Source organism: Crocodylus porosus, unplaced genomic scaffold, assembly GCF_001723895.1.
Source record: "Crocodylus porosus isolate Cpor-Errol unplaced genomic scaffold, CroPor_comp1, whole genome shotgun sequence".
NCBI classification, from domain to species: Eukaryota; Metazoa; Chordata; order Crocodylia; family Crocodylidae; genus Crocodylus; species Crocodylus porosus.
This window is the reverse complement of record NW_017728951.1, coordinates 14,752,536-14,768,764: the sequence shown is the minus strand read 5'-3', so window position 1 is coordinate 14,768,764 and position 16,229 is coordinate 14,752,536.

Below are 16,229 nucleotides of genomic sequence, written 5' to 3'. Positions count from 1 at the left end.
CTGATGCCCAGGTAGTGCTATCTGTGGCAAACAGTGGAATCTGACTCTTCTGTGTGTTTTAAAGTTGGCTGTAGTCTGAAGAAGGTTAGGATGGGAGGTGTTTTGTTTGACTGTTTATTGCAAATAAAGATGTAGCAGGACAGGGAGTATAAGCTACATCTTGCCATTTTAGCCTGCTGCTCTGACCCTGAGAAAATATTATCTCCTTGTGTGAGAAACAGAGCCATAAAGGAGGATGAAATTCTGCCTCTGTTTAGCAGCAAAACTCTCATAGACTTCAGCAGAGCCAGGGTTTGCCCCCAGAGCTTTTAATTTGCCCGGACATTGCTTTTGAACATTTAAATGAAGCTAGTTCAAGACTGTTTGCCCTAGTTTACAACTTGTTTGGGATGCCTGACGATTTTTCATCTTTATTACTGGAGACACATAGTGAGGAACATATCTGCATTTACCTAATCAGAATGGTTCAAATTTAGGCAAAAGTGAATTCGTGGTTATTTTAATGTGAAAAGTAAATACATATATAAAACAGTTACCAATACATAGCCAGGATAAATATTTCCAACAGTACATAGATGTTTAAATTACTATCAGCTTAGTATTAACAATTCTGCAATGGTTTCTAGTTCAAAGAGTCCCATAAAAATCAAAGTTAATTTAAAATAGACAGCAGTCCATGGGAATATTTCTCATTCACACAATAAAGACTTTACTAACACTCAGCTCTGGTTATATCCTGTTGCTATGTAACACTTTTAGGTCCAGTTCAGGAAAGCATCTTTATTCAGCAAAGCAATTAAATACATGCTTAATTGTAAGGCTGAGCAAGTGCCCATGTGCTTTGTAGAACAGGAATGGACTTACACACATGCTGAAAAATCCTTTCCTGAGTTGGCATCTTCAGAGTTTGCATCTTTGAAAACACCCACCAAGAACATTGACCTGAAACACAGTCCAGGTTGCTTAGTAAAACGTTCCAGTTTATTATCTATTGGGACCAACCAGGACCGAGGCCCGGTGTATTAAGTTTTGTATGTTGGGAGACAGGCACAACAAGTTGTTGCTCTGAGTGCTGTGGTAGACCTGTTTCCTACACAGCATAGTTTGAGTCTGGGGACAAGTACAATAGGGATATTAAGCCTAAGGCTCCATCCAGACCATTGCCAGTAGCAGAGAGAATTCCTTCACTAAGGGCGCCAACAGTAAAAAGTGCAAGCACATCAAGCACACTTGCTGTACCCCAAAAAACAGTGCAACCTAGCAGTTCAGTTTGTAGGGCAGTCAAGTCCAGAGGTATAAAAGCATCAGTGTCTCGGTTTAACCTTTTCACAATGTTCTCCTCCTGCCTGTGAGGTATGGATGGTACATGGATGGATCTAGATTTTTGAAACAGGAGGTGCAGATGGTGCAGATCATCGCGTATGAAACAACACGTTTTTCTCTATTTGCAAATAAATTAGAAGCTATATTTATATGCCTGGGGCCCAGGGATGCATTATTCAGTTTAAAATGGAAGCAAAAACAAATATAACTGCATTGGAAGGAGTGCAAAATAACCTGTAGGGTGGTGAAAGTTGCATCACCAAGAGCAGCTTCAGAGGAAAGATTATCTTAATGAGCAGAACATCAAGCCCATTAAAAAAGAGAGGGCCATTAACATCTGTGGAATGAAGAGTTGAGAAGCCATCAGGTAAATTATAATGAGACATGGAGTCAACTGACTCTTTCAGAGCTGCCTGAGTAGCGCTGCCACCGCCAGGTGCTTGGTTCTACACTTTGGGAGGAGCAGGAGTCAAATGGGGGTGCAAGTGCACCGGTGGCTGTGGAGTGATGTAGCTCTCCTGCAGAACATCTGGAATCTGCACCTGCCTGCTTTGAGACAAGATATATCACTTGATCTCTGTCTCTCTCGGACTAGGACCAAGCCTTAGCAGCTGGCAACTTAGATAACTCATGCAGAACAGCCAAGTTAACAGTCATCCTGCTGAGGGAACTACTAGACCTGTGCCCTACCTGTGCTATTTTATGGTTCCAAGATGCAGATATTACCAGTGTGACTTACAGAGACTACAGGCATTTTCTAGAGCTTTCTAACTTCTTTTGCTGGTGTAAAATTACATGGTTTTATATGTAATGCATACGTCTGTCATATTACAAGACCTGAGAATGCCAAAGCATTCAAAGACTTGCTTTCTTCAGACATATGGCAGACTTGAATTAATCTTTTCTTGCATACAAAGCCCTAAAACAGGTGAGGTGGAGATCCCCCACTGGCTGGACTGAGATATCCTGGTCACCCTCAAGTATCTTGGACTCATCAAATACCAACAATGCACATGTAACTGTCAGAGAGACAGCCATATTGAGAGGTCATTGCATATCCTTCGGGGATCCATGTTCAGGAGAATAGCAGTTTTCTAACAGGACTTATCCTTGGAAGAAAACAGGGTTTGGTGACACTGCTGCCTTTGCCGGTGATCCAAGTAGTGGCACAACCCTAGACTGCCATAGTGATGCTTCCTTGCTGGAAGCTCTACTCCCTATGGGTGCTAACAGAAGTGACATTTTGTCATGTCATTGGCCACTGAAACTGCTCTGCAGTTGTGCACTGGCAGAAGTGCACAGATGCACAGCACTTTCAAAAGTGCCCAATCATGCAACAAATGAACCCTATAAAGTGAAGCGTCTTCATTAACTTGCGTTGGTGTGTGTGAGAGCAGAGCTGGGCTGAAGCAGCCCATCCCCATCCCTAGTGCTGTCTTCAAGATGCAGTTGGGGGGTGGGGGCAGGGTAGAAAGGGAGTTTCGTCTGGGGTTTGCCCAGCCTGTGCTGACAGCACGTCTGTCAGCACCCACTGATTGATTTTAAGGGGTCCTTGTGGATCTTCGTGCAATTCTGAGCTCCACTTCAGATAGACTTTCAGGCAAAGGAAGCATGGTGTAGGGGTCTGTGAAGGACACTTGCATAATCCTGGAATAAACCACAACAACCAAGACCCTGCTGCGAAGACTTGTCCTTTGCCTTTGTGTCAAACACATGGAGTTATGAAAAAAAAATCTATATCAGTAGGCCAATAAACTGAACGGTTCCCAGTCACTCATGTGACTACTGGAGACATAAATGTGACTGTTGGAGGGAGAAAGTCAGGACAGAGAGAGAGACAGGCATGTGAAGGCAGTATAAAATCTAGGTGTGAGAGAAGCCACAACTAAGCATCATAAATAAATCACTAGAGAGGCTTGCAGCAGTGGGAGTGGAGAATCCAAGGATGAGGAGTGAAAAGGAAGCAGGCCCCCTGCTGCTGTTGAGAAGAAAGAGATAGGTAGAAAAGCAACGGTGATACCAGTAGGCCTACCAGAGATCAATGGGTTGTTTTATTATTAGGGGCAGAGAGAGAAAGCTCATGAGCTTGAAGAGATAGGAAGCTTTTATTTATATTTTTTGAAAGAACCCAGCCTGTAGGAGGGTTTCTGCAGCTTGAATGCTTTTATTTTGTGCCAATTACTTATACAGGGTCTGCCTTATTCCAGTAATCAGTCTAAATGCAAGTCAAACATAAAAGATTCCTAACCATGAGCTAATTGGAATGCCTTTGCAATTCAGATTTAATAAGGTATTTGTAATAATAACTTGCCTCAGTCTGTAATGTTGTCTTATTCTCACTCTGATCTTTAAAGAGGATAGGAGTCAATATTAAACATTTATTCTGCAAGACTTTGAGTATAACCTTCCAAAGGCTTGGAGCAGAAACGGATTCATTCAGGGCTTCCTCCGGGAAATGATAGAAAATGCAAGAGTTGGGAAGTGTTGGTATGTGTTGGTGACATATGGACAGTGAATATACACTGGTGATATGTGGACAGAAGGTATGTGTTTGTGTTAGTATGTGTATGAGAAGCAGAAAGCCAGAAAAAAAAGCAGAGAAGCACTGAAGATATGAGTTTTGGCAGCAAGCTAAGAGAGGGAAGTTCTTTGGAGCAGAGAGCTGGCCGGAAGCAAGACTGAGCTTCGAACAAGGACTGTGCTGCCTGTTGTTTATTCCTACTATGTGCAAGGAGACAGGACACTCTGAACTTCTCCATCTATAACCACGATTGTACCTAAGAAATACCTGACCCCATCCATTTTTGCTCCAAAGGGAAATCCAAAAAGACATCAAATACAGGCTAACTGCTCGGGTCAGAAGAGGCAACAGTATATAGTTAATTCTTATTTTAATAGAATGGGTCTCCTAAAGACATAACTTTACCTGGAAAGATATTCCATATGTTATAAGGTACAACAGCTATTACCAATAGGATAAATAATATTCCACTGCAAATCCAAGAACTCAGCAGCTAGTCTTGTGTCACGGACTCAACAAAAGGTGCCTTGCATGATAGTTAAAAGAAATATCAGATTGTCAGAAACTGGTAAAGATTATTGAAATCTATTGTGCTCCTTGGAAGACTGCATTTTAACATCCACTAACACTGGAGATTTAATTGAATATCCTTTATTACTCAGGTAATTCTAGGCACAGTTGATTAGCTGTCTTGCACTGTTAGAAGAGTATACTTTGCCTTTGAAAACTGCATATATTTCACTCTCACATGCTTCTCAGAGACTTAAGCCAGAAGCCATATGCTTAAAGTTAACTATATACTTCATGATTTTGCTGCTTTTTTGATTAAGAGAACATGAAAACCAACATGAATTAAAGAAGGTTTGCCAGAAGGGAGGGTAACTAGTATAGCGAAGGTGGTCTGAAAACTCAGTTGTTCTAATCCTGGCTTTGACACCTTTCACAAGTCATTTAAGTTCTTTGTGCTTCATCTCACTAATCAGAATAAAACACCTAAAAAATCAGAATAAAACAGGTAAAACAGGTAAAGAGTAAAACAGTGTCTTCACCTAGTTCAGAAGGTTGTTTTGTTTAATTTTATGTAATGTGTTTGGAGAGCCTCATATGAAAAGTGCTATAAATATATATATATTCTTAGCAGTATTTAATTCACTTCCTTTACTATTTCTCTGAGCCAACACATGTTGCCAGAAATGCAATACACTCTAAAAATGTCTTTTATTCTTATAACTGTCTGGATCCCAGAATTTATCTCAGCCATACGAAGTACTGCATATTGATACATCTGTGTGGTGAGTATGTGTGTATATATAGCAAAGACGATCACATGCTATTTTTCCCTACAAGAACACAGCCTTGCTCAGTGTAAAAGATGGATTGGGTTCAGCAGATGAAACAGCTGTTCAATATTTATTTTTATGCTCATTGTTTGCTGTATAGCCACATGTCTCAGATACTGCATATCATCCAACCTCTGTAGTGAGTCAGACAGGGCTCTGCCATAACTCATTCACTTGGACTACCCAACTCTGCTTCATTCACTATTCAACATACATATGTGATCACGTAATCAGAGACTGGATCATAAGGCAACTTTACATTTGTCATTTCCAAACTTCACTTTTCTGCCTTGAAGTTCTTTTAATGTAGTTTTTACATGGAAGTTGCCAGGGGTGGAAGGTTTTTTAATAACAACAATATAATCCCCAGAGTAATTACATCATGTGCAATTATTTGCTAGACAGCAATACACTGCCCTGCAGGATACGTAGGAACGATGAGGCAGAAGCCCCGAAATTGTTCCGTATGTGGCTTAACATAACATGTTGAAAGAACTAAAGCTCCTTTGGAGCCCTGCTTTCTCTTGTGTCCCATTGTGGATCACGTGCCAAATCTTGATGTCGATTTTGCATTTGGCTTTCTTAGACAAGCATCAACAGATCTGAGGTGCTAGGAGCTCATATCTTCAGTCGCCCACCTCTGATAAAGGCTCTGATAGTAGAAGGGTGATAGTATCATCTGTGTTTATTTCCTTTTCCAATGGAATGGGATTGTAAATCATCACCATCCTGACTTCTGTGAGCCTACATCATTATCACCATCAAAAGATCTGGCCTTATTTCTAACTCCTTTCATTGACTGGTGCAAACCAGAAACGATGTCTTTTGAGTTGCAACCATGTCAAAATCAGTGCATGAATCAAGGGCATTGCCTCTACAGAAAACCGCTCCAATAATATTTATTAACAATTCAGATATGTTTATAGAAGAACAGACAATGACAGAGTGGTTTAAATGATTACTGCCATCCAAGAGACCATTTGTATCCCACAGGGACAGAAAAACAGCCACTTCTGGTGGAATGGGATGCAGAAGGCACTGTGAGGGTAGAAGAAAGTAAAGGCCCCAATTTTGCAATGACTTATACGGGTGCTTCACTTTACACATATGATTAGATGCAGCTGAGATCAGCAGAACCTGGACTGAAACAGGATTGCTGGCACGCAGGGTGGAGGCCTAAGTAAAACAATGGTATGCCACATTCACTGTTTAAGAAATAAGCCTTCAAAAGGATTCAAGATGCCTCCACGGACAGAAGGTGTCCAGCTAGATAAAAGTAGTCAGCAGACTCCTGTACACTCATAGGAATCCAGTCTCGAGTGGATGGAGCCTGTAAGAGACCTGTGAGTCCGTTACAGCCTCCAATGGACTTGTGAGGCCATTATAGCCTCCGTTGCAGCCTCCTTTGAGCTAGCCAAATCTGGTTGGCTAGCTCAAATGGGTGGGGCTCATACTTTGAGATCTAGTTGTCTCAAGTTTAATCCTTAAAGATGACCCAAATGAGGGCATCGTTACAAGCAGATACTGCCTGTCCAACTGACAGTTATATATAAGATGGAATAAAGGTTTTTCTAAATCACATTAATGCGGAATACACCAGCATAGCAACAAACCCGAAAAGCTTGTACAACAGCTTGCATGACCCAAAGTAGCCTGGGTAAGTGAGACATCTTCCTAAAAGAAGGCCATGCCTGCCACTCACCCCATCTTCCATAAATACGGAGAATTAGGAAGATGCATAGATGTGCCCAGTGGGTTTCATAAATACCAGCACCAGAGTTAGCTTTTATAAATTATTCCATCACTGTGATGTTCACTCCACTGTTGTGGATTGTATCCCCCCCATTGCATTTTATCCATTATTAGACCCCAGTGCTGAAAAGACTAAGATACATGAATAACTTCCCACGTGGTACGTAGCCTCTTTGAACGCAGTTGAATTGCTCACATGACATGAAATATATGCTCAAGTCTTTGCAGGATCTGGGACTTGAGTGTAAACACTTTGAGACAGGAACTGTCATATTTTTTTGCTGTAAAATACATAGCGCAATGTGACCCGTTACGCTCACTGTAACAGGAATGCTAATGGCTACTATTATTAACCTTTACCATAATGGTGTAATTGATAACGAACATGGTAGTGAAACATGATAAATGTTGTAATAAATGATAAGCCTTGCTTCAACCACAAGACTGCCAAGTGCTTACTTCAGAGGATGGGGTATGGCACGTTTGGTATAGCCCAAACTTTCATGCTTACTAGTTCATACTGCCCTTTTGTTTTATGGGCTTACATATCGTACTTTATTTTGAAGCCTACAGATGCTTCAAACTGTGCCTCTGTTTGAATGTGGTGTCACGACCTACTGCCAAGGTCTTTGCTTAAGATATAGTGCAGTCATGGACAAACAGAGACTGGCATGGGGAAGGAATGTAATTATGGGTATTACTTGAGGGATTAGTGTATTAATACTACAACTTCTGTCTCAAATTTACAACTGGAATTAATTCAGATCATTTTCTAAAAAACACCAACTGAAATGGTAAATGTGGAAGCCACAGATACTTGGAAGAGGCAAGAACCTTTGCTTCACATGTGCTTTGGGAGTAGTGGAGTTTTACTTATGGAATATTGCTATTAGTTTAGTATTAGAAAGAGGACGCTTTAAAATATAAGCAATTTAATTCTAAACTAGATATGCTTTGACGTACAGTGATTTTCATCTACGATCATGTGGCTGCCATAAAGAAAAACTCTAAGACTAATGCATTTTAACTCTAACTCTTTATACTGAAAAGAACAGGACCTTACAGAACTGTCAGTCTTTACTTGGGCCTAATCCACTGCAATAGGGATGAGTGGGCTAATGAGCTCAAAAGGGAATATATCAGTGTAATGATAAATAGCAGAAGATGATCAATTTTCAAGTGGGATGGGACTAATCATTTGCCTTAGTTGATATCATTAGGTTCCAAATTTGTGATTTACCAATCGTCTTATTTACTGCAGGTGTGAAAAACTTGTATTTGAAGTCATATATTTCTGAGATAGCATTAAAAAACCTAGGTGTTGTTACTTTCACTAAGAATGCATATGTGTTGCCTTTCCACGTTTCTTCTCAATTCATTTGGAGGCATCTTGTGTACACTGGATATTATTATTATATTTTATTATTCTTTTATTGCTTAATTTTTTTCAACATTTTTAAAAGGAAAAGGAAAAGAAAAGGAGTGTTTAGAAGTGTTTACTTTGTGCTGTATTAAGAACAGACCCTTCCACAGTTCTCCAAAATGGGCTAGATTAATAATAAACTGGGAACATCTGTAGAGCAACTCTTCTCTAAGTCAAGACTGGATAAAAAGAAAAATCAATGGCCCAGGGTTAAACATGGAAATTAAAAAGTGATCATTTTGGTCCATTACTCATCACAATAGGAAAGAGCGAAATCCACCTTAGGCATGTACTATTTTACAGATCAGCATGTGTGAATAGAATGAGGAATGCAAGAAAACTTTGAATTGTTTTTTAGTTGCAGTGCACTCTCTGTAATTACTGAAAGTTAGACTTTCCATTTAGCATTTGAGGACAGCATGTCTTTGGCATTGCATCATCCTGTTGTCTCCTATCCTTCCAGTGTTAACCTGTCTGTTGGCAGTTTCTCTTTTAGAGAGGCAGGACACTAAATATACTATAACATATCTCCTCTGCATGTGCACACTTGTGTGTGTGTGTGTATCTGTAAAATAGTATAAACCTGTTCAATAAGTGTTCAACATTTTTAATATATAATCAATTCTGTTATTACTTTTTTTTTAAGTAATGTTCTTTTCAGGGAAATTTATAAACTCATGAAAGCGTACAAAGTTTGAAAAGAAGGAGACTAGTAACTGTTAAAGACTTTAATCAGGACAAATGCTGCTGTGACTTCTATGTACACAAATCTGGAATGACACCGCTAACAGCAGTGCAATTATTCCAGACTGATACCAGTATAACCCAGAGCAGAATCCAGCCTTTATTAACTGAGAACACCTTTACTGTTGTTATTCATAATGACCAAGAACTGCTAGATACTTTATACAAGAAAATAGGAAATCCGGTGCCTAAATAGGAGTTGGGTGCGTAAGTGCCACGTTCCTGCCCTGAAAAACTACTAATCAAGGGCTCCCACTGCACAACCGCCTTCAGATGGAAATGGCGATTACTATTGTGCAAACTCCCTTTCACTTTAGTGGGGCTAATGCCCAGTCATTTTGGCAGAACTAGACATTAGTTTTACACAGTATATCCTGAAGGGAGACAGCGGGGTACAGCAGTCAGTAAGAGGTTGGGGTTAAGGGCAGTGAGGACTGCTTAGATAAGACAAGGGAAAGTATAGGGGGTTGGGTTTTTTTTAATCTCCCTCCAAAAATTAATCCTATCACCATGTTTCAGGCATTAAACCTCTCCAACGTAAAAAGAATTAGACTAAATACTCCAATTACTTTTTAGGTACCTGAGAGCAGCGCAGAGTTCAAGTATACAATGCTCTTAAAAATTCTGCTAAATTAAAGGCTATAGCTGAAAAAAGGGTGTTATAGCACATTATGTTTTACAGGCTACGGTTTAAAGCCTAACATGAGTTACTTTTAACTAGAAACTTAATTTAGTATGGGGCAAGGTTTTCAAAGCGAGGCATGCACAAGCACCAGATAGGCACAAGCAAATCAAGTATTAGTGAGCAAACCAGGGCAGTTCAGCTCCTAACCTGACCATGTGATGACCCGCTTTTAACACACACATCTGGCGTTTGCTTGCATAAGCCAGGAGCACACAAATCTTGCTCCGTGCCTACGTTTGAAAATCAGGCTGCAAGAACACTGTGTGGTCTGATATTTAATGCTAAGTGATTGAGCCAATAATTGCAGTTTCAGTAAATTGGGGATGGGGGTGGGGGGGGGGGGGGGGGAGACTGTTTATGAATAATAATTCCAAATCAGTTACCTTGACAATTTGAGGACTGCAGCACAGTTTTTACAATTCATGACTTTTCCTTCTTTTTTAATAAACATTTCTTACTCTCAGCATTGTCACAAAAATGAGTGTAAGCGCCATACTCAATATTTTTTCCTCCTGGCAAATAAGTACAACAGAAAGACACATTCTTGCCTTCTTATGCTTTTGCCAAGCCACAACCACAAGCCATCATTACAATCCCAAAATGCTTTTGGCAGTTTTGATGTGAAATGCATCACACATGGGGTAAAATGTATTGGCCCATTTATGTAGGCTTCGGTCCAGCAAATCACTTAAGCACATCCTTAACTTTATAAGTATGTGACTATTTTATTTAAGTCAATAAAAACACTCACACCTTTAAAATTTAGCAAGTGCTTAAGTGCTTCAGGACCATGGGCTTTTATGTTTGGAGGTAGCCACATCTAATTGGTCCTGAGATTCAGAAGCGAGAGATGTTTTCCCTCTTTCTATTGAATATTAATAATTTTGACAAAAGTATTCAAAGAAAACACTGTAATGAAATGTTATGCTATTGTGGATCCTCTCAAATGCCGGGTAGAAAAATAAATTGATGAAAAATTTGATGAACGAAAGCAGCCAGGGTGTTGAGACCGCCACCTATCAAATCAACCAGCATTGTCTCATCGTTTCCCTTTGTTCCCCGATCTGTCTCCACTTCTTGCTGGTTTTTTTATGCTCAGATCCTAAGTTCTCTGGGGCAGGGACCATCTTCGTTGTTCTGCATTCGTACAGCGCCTCCCAGAGTCCTGGTTGCTGATGGCGGTGCTCAACAACAACCACCAGAAGGCTTCTAGGAAATCAAGCAGCCAAAGGACAGGAACATAACACTGAAGATGAAGATCCCATCTTCATTAGACAAAAAATGAAATGTGTACAAATCATCGTGTATACTTCACGCGATGGCAACTGTTTGGGTATGGGGGTCATGTCTGGTTGTTTGCTTTGTTTCAGCTGCATGTATGGGTTGCATATTTTATTTGATATGCGCTAACAGTTCTGACCTAAATCGCAGAGTGGATTTAGTGTCCAGGAAAGATGCCAAATTGACAAAACCGACAGCAATATTTGTCACATGTGGCAGGAACGACTTCCCACCCTGCCAACCTGCCTTGGCCTTGCTGTGAGTGAACCTCTGAGGAGTTCAGATGCTGGTGAGTCATCAGCCCTTCTGGAGACACAGCAGACAAAGGGTGACAATGGAAAATTACACCCCTCTCATTTCTTGCAGACCCTAATTATCTCTTAATGGACGTAAGTTGGATTTATACCAGTGATCAGCTCTTCAGAGACACTCAAGTGCCAGGTCAACAGAAGATGAGGGGGTAGTGGTTAAGCTGGAATTAAAACAAGGAAACTCAAGGTCAAAATAAAAGAATCAGCTGGCACAATTTTTTTACCCCAATCTAAGTCTGTTCTGTTTCCATCTCTTTGACCATGGGGAAAGACATATACTGACATTGTCAACGATGAAAATCTCAGGAATTCAATCCTGGCCTCAGTGGGGCCACTGAGAACTTTGCCATTGACTTCAATAGCTCTAGGATTTGCCTGGAGTATTTACTTGTCCCCATTCACGAGTTGTCCGATTTCTGTTTGTCTCTGACTCAACAAGCCTGGGTTTTTATGAGAAACACTCTTTTTTTATAATACCAGCAGAGCCCATACATTGCTCTTCTCATTTGGATCAAGACGACAGCAAATACTTCTGCTAGAACCTGGAGAAGGCGAACATCTAAGATTAGCCAGAATTGCTAAAAAAACCCAAACCCTCCAAAACCCATTTTTTTTAAACTTTCCTTTGGCATATGGGTTAGAATTCACATCTACAATATTCTTAATGCAAAGTATAACATATCTGACATCAAGCCCAAAATAATTCACCCAGCTATTGTGGGATAGCATTTTAACTGCTAAATATTTAATTACATTAAGCAATAAGGGATTTTTTTACATAATATGACCTGTTAATAAAGCACCACTTACAGTGATGCAGGCACTACAAGAGGTCATGTTGTAATTTACTTAAATCCATCTACCAGAATATTTTTGCTACTACCCTATGCACTATGATTTGTCAATAGCATGTTTTTTTCAATATAGTTTACTATGTATTTTCCTACATATTATTTTTATGACAGGTTTTGTCTATATGCAGAGTAAAAAATACCATTCAGGATACACATATCTACCTAAGATGGTAGGAAAATGAGATATTAGGTGACGTGATTTGATAATTATATAGGATCAGGAAATTGTTTAATTTAATCATAACACACCATGAAAATCAATGGGTACTTTGTCATAGCAGGGCTTTTAAGCAGAGTAAAGGCTGTCCAGGTAGCCTTACCTTACCATTTTCCTGACTGTTGCATATGTCACTGTGCAACTTTAACATGGTCTTAACATACTTTTGGCATTTAATTTCCTTTCTTTTTTTAAAAATGTAGGCATGTATGATGTAATCTTACCTAGGTTTTTAGAGTGTAGACTTTCATTTTGTTATATACATGTACAGTTCCTTGCCCTGGGGGACTCTGATCTTTGTCTGGAGATACGGGCTGCTATAACACTGCAAATGCATCGTAAGTAATTAAACATAGGTCAGAAAAGGTCCCTGGACCTCAAAGAGCTTCCATCTTACTGGTGACTGTGAATAGAAAGAAAGGCCATGTTTTGTGCATGTGATATGTGTGGGGGCTGTGATACAGCAGGATTCCAGTAGTTCTTCTGGGCTGTAGGTATTGCACTAGCATGATGGGATGGAAGGGGTGGGCTTTGTCTTTCTTTTTTCCGCCTCTCCCTTCTTTGAAGTAAAGTAATTAAGCAGATCTCTAGCCCTGCACAGGCATGCAGTGCCCAGCTATGCTCTGGCTGCTCCCTCTGCAGGGGTCTTTGACATCCTCTTCTCATGTTCTGCAGAATTGCACAGAGCCAGTCGCAGGCTCAGGTCCATGGTGGGGCACCCACAGGCAGGGGCACATTAAGCAACAGTTCGGTCAAGTATCTGAAGCCATACTTTGCCAGCCTTTTGCCACCCACTCTTCTGTGATAACTCATGGCAGCAGCATTATTTTCCTTCCCTGGGTTTGTGACATGAGAGGCGAGGTTCTTTTCTAGGACTCCCTGGCTGCTTCACAGGCTAAGAACAGATGTTGCATTTATCCCAGGATAAATTGTGCTTGTCCCAGAACAAAAATATCCTGGGATTGGCATGTACACACATCACCCTTCTACTCAGGGTCTAGCAAGCAGCTGAATACAGTGCTGCTTTTCCGCCATTGATTCAATGATGCAATCCTGGTACAACTTTACAGACATATTTTGCAATATCCTGAGACAAACTGTTTGTACCTCTTATCCTGGAAACTTGTTTAGGATTTATCCTGGAACAATGGGCATGGACATGTGCATGATTGCACTTTGTCCCGGGACAAATGTGACATCTGTTTGTACCCCCCAGCAACAGAAGTGTCAAATTTGCAGGGCCCCTTTGGGCTGGAGGCCGTACAATATGGCACAGTTGGTATCTAGGTTAATCCCGCCCTGTGCTCATGCCCAGCGGTGGGGTTTAGCTTCTGGAAAAAATTTCAATGTCCAGCCCCTACACTTTAACCAAGCAACTGCACCCAAACGTGTTATAGAGCAATGAGAGCCACTGGCAGTTCGAAGCTACTTGAGACTGCAGGGTTTGCACTGCCCTAAAGCTGCAGCTTCTCATGCCTACAAATTAAGCACAGATTGGATCACACAAGAGAACTTTGCACCTTGCATGACAGAGCTTCACCATGAGCAATAGACCCGTGCACAAGAAATAAGGAAAGACACTCTGGATAACACACAGCCACCCCTCTTCTTAGCCAAAAGTTCAGATTCTCTTGGCAATAAAATGCTATCAACTTTTTTCTCTCTCAACTGCATTCATTACTTTGGATAAAGTACATCCATAAGGCCATAAAGCCATGCCGCTATGTTGGAAATTTGCCACCCGTTGTACGGTACTTTTTTTCTTTTGAACAAGCGTGTGTTGTCACTGGTCACTGAGGGGGTATATGCTGTTGCGGCTCTTTGGTTACCACAGACTGCTCATGCGGCTCCTGAGATATTCAGCACTGAGGATCACTGCTTTAGAAGGCATGTTTTAAATGGGATATTCTATGGTAGTGAACTTAATGGATAAGCTGTTTTAAGGATAAAATTATGCTAATTTCTTTGTTAGTATTAATTTACAAAGTATTCATTTCAGGATGTGCTTCTCTAACCCCCTCCCCATACCACGTTTTTATGTTTTTCTATTCACCTCTTTCCAAATGTTCATTCTACTCCCATTCCAGCTGTATCATTTGAAGTTAATACTTTGTTTGGTTTCTGTTCACATAGGCTGTAAATTTGCCTTCCCCAGGAAGCTTCCCATTTACTGAAGTTGTAATACTTTAACCACTGCTAAAAATTTTTAGCAATTAAATCTTCCACACAGTTACATTCAAAGAGTTGATTATGCAGTTTCTGTCTCAACTATGGAGTTAAATTTCCTAAAACTTTCCATGCCTCCCTGTAAAGCAGATTTTTTTTTTTTTTTGCTGTTTTTCAACTGCATTCGTTTGGAGATAGGTTTGTTATAGCTTTATCATTCTGAACAGCTATAATTTTCCTCTCTGAAAATATTTTCTAGCTGTTGCCTCCAAACAGTTAAATTGTAATTGTATAAACAATGAAGATCTTCTCCCTATGTTAACAGAATAAGGAGCATCAAGCGCCTTTTACTTAGTATTTAAAACCCAGGGGTGAAAGGGTTGTATTCATCTACTAGACACACCCAGCTACATGCACTCATTTTACTTCATTACACTAGTTTATGGAAAACAGAAATGTTCAGACTAATGGAATATGTCCCTCTCCTCCCTGCCTCCTAAAAGCCTAAATAAGATTTTCACAACATGGTGCCAATTTCTGAGCCGGTACAGTGATTATATATATACACAAACTTGTGGCATAAGTTCCAAAGCATCATTTCCTATTCTTCCAAATACCTATTCTGCCCCTAGTTCTGACTTAGTAAAGCAACAGTAACTACACTGAAGTCATGCAATGGTAAAAATGACAGGACAAGAGGATAATTTCTCCGTGTCTTACTGGTTGGAAGGAGCTGAAATGGCTGTGAGATGTCAGCTTTTCAGCAATGCAGTAGTTTCCATCCACAACACAATGTTAAAGCCCAGACTGTATACAATGTTGTTTTGTCGACACCCGCTCCCCCAAAAACCTGGCCTGAATCTGAAAAAGTCACCGTGCATCACTACAGATTAAAATTACAATTAAAACAAATCCCTTAGGTTCCACCAACCGACCAACATACCTGCATATACACATACACGTACTTTACTAAGTGAAAGCCATCTGGGGTTTCTAATCTGCTAAACACGCTCTTGATACTGTTGAGCCAACAACCAACTAGCCGCACAGCAGTTCCTCCTCTCAATAGATTCAGTGACTGCAGTGTCCCCAAGCAGGGCCTAAGCTATGTCCTTTCCAAGCCAAGCTGAAAGCAACCCTTCTTTTGCAACTATGCCTCTGCCTTGCTCCCTCCTTCTGTTATCATTTACTGAGTCCAAGTCGCTGAAGATGGTGGAAAAGGGCAAAAATGCCCCTGGACCCAACACTCCCCTCTGCTTTACACTAGCAGAAACCCGGCCCTCTCGTTTTCTCACTTAGGAACGGGGCCTGTCGGCCCGCGACACCCCCGCAGGCTCCTCGCGGGAGTGGGGCACCTCGCCGTGTGCCTTGTCAGCCGCGGGGACGGGCCGCGGGGAGTGCGCAGCTCTGCCGTGCGTGGGCCGAGTGGCAGAGCCGCGGGGCCCCCGCGACTCGCGCGCAACGCGACTCCCAGGGCCGGGCTCGATCCTGCAGCCCGTGCGAGCCGAGCGCGTCGTCCGCGCCGTGCAAACGCGGGGCAGGGACGCGGAGCCCCTGCGGGGAGCAGCGGCGGGGCTCCTCTCCCGCCGCCGGGGCCCCGCGCCCCCACCCG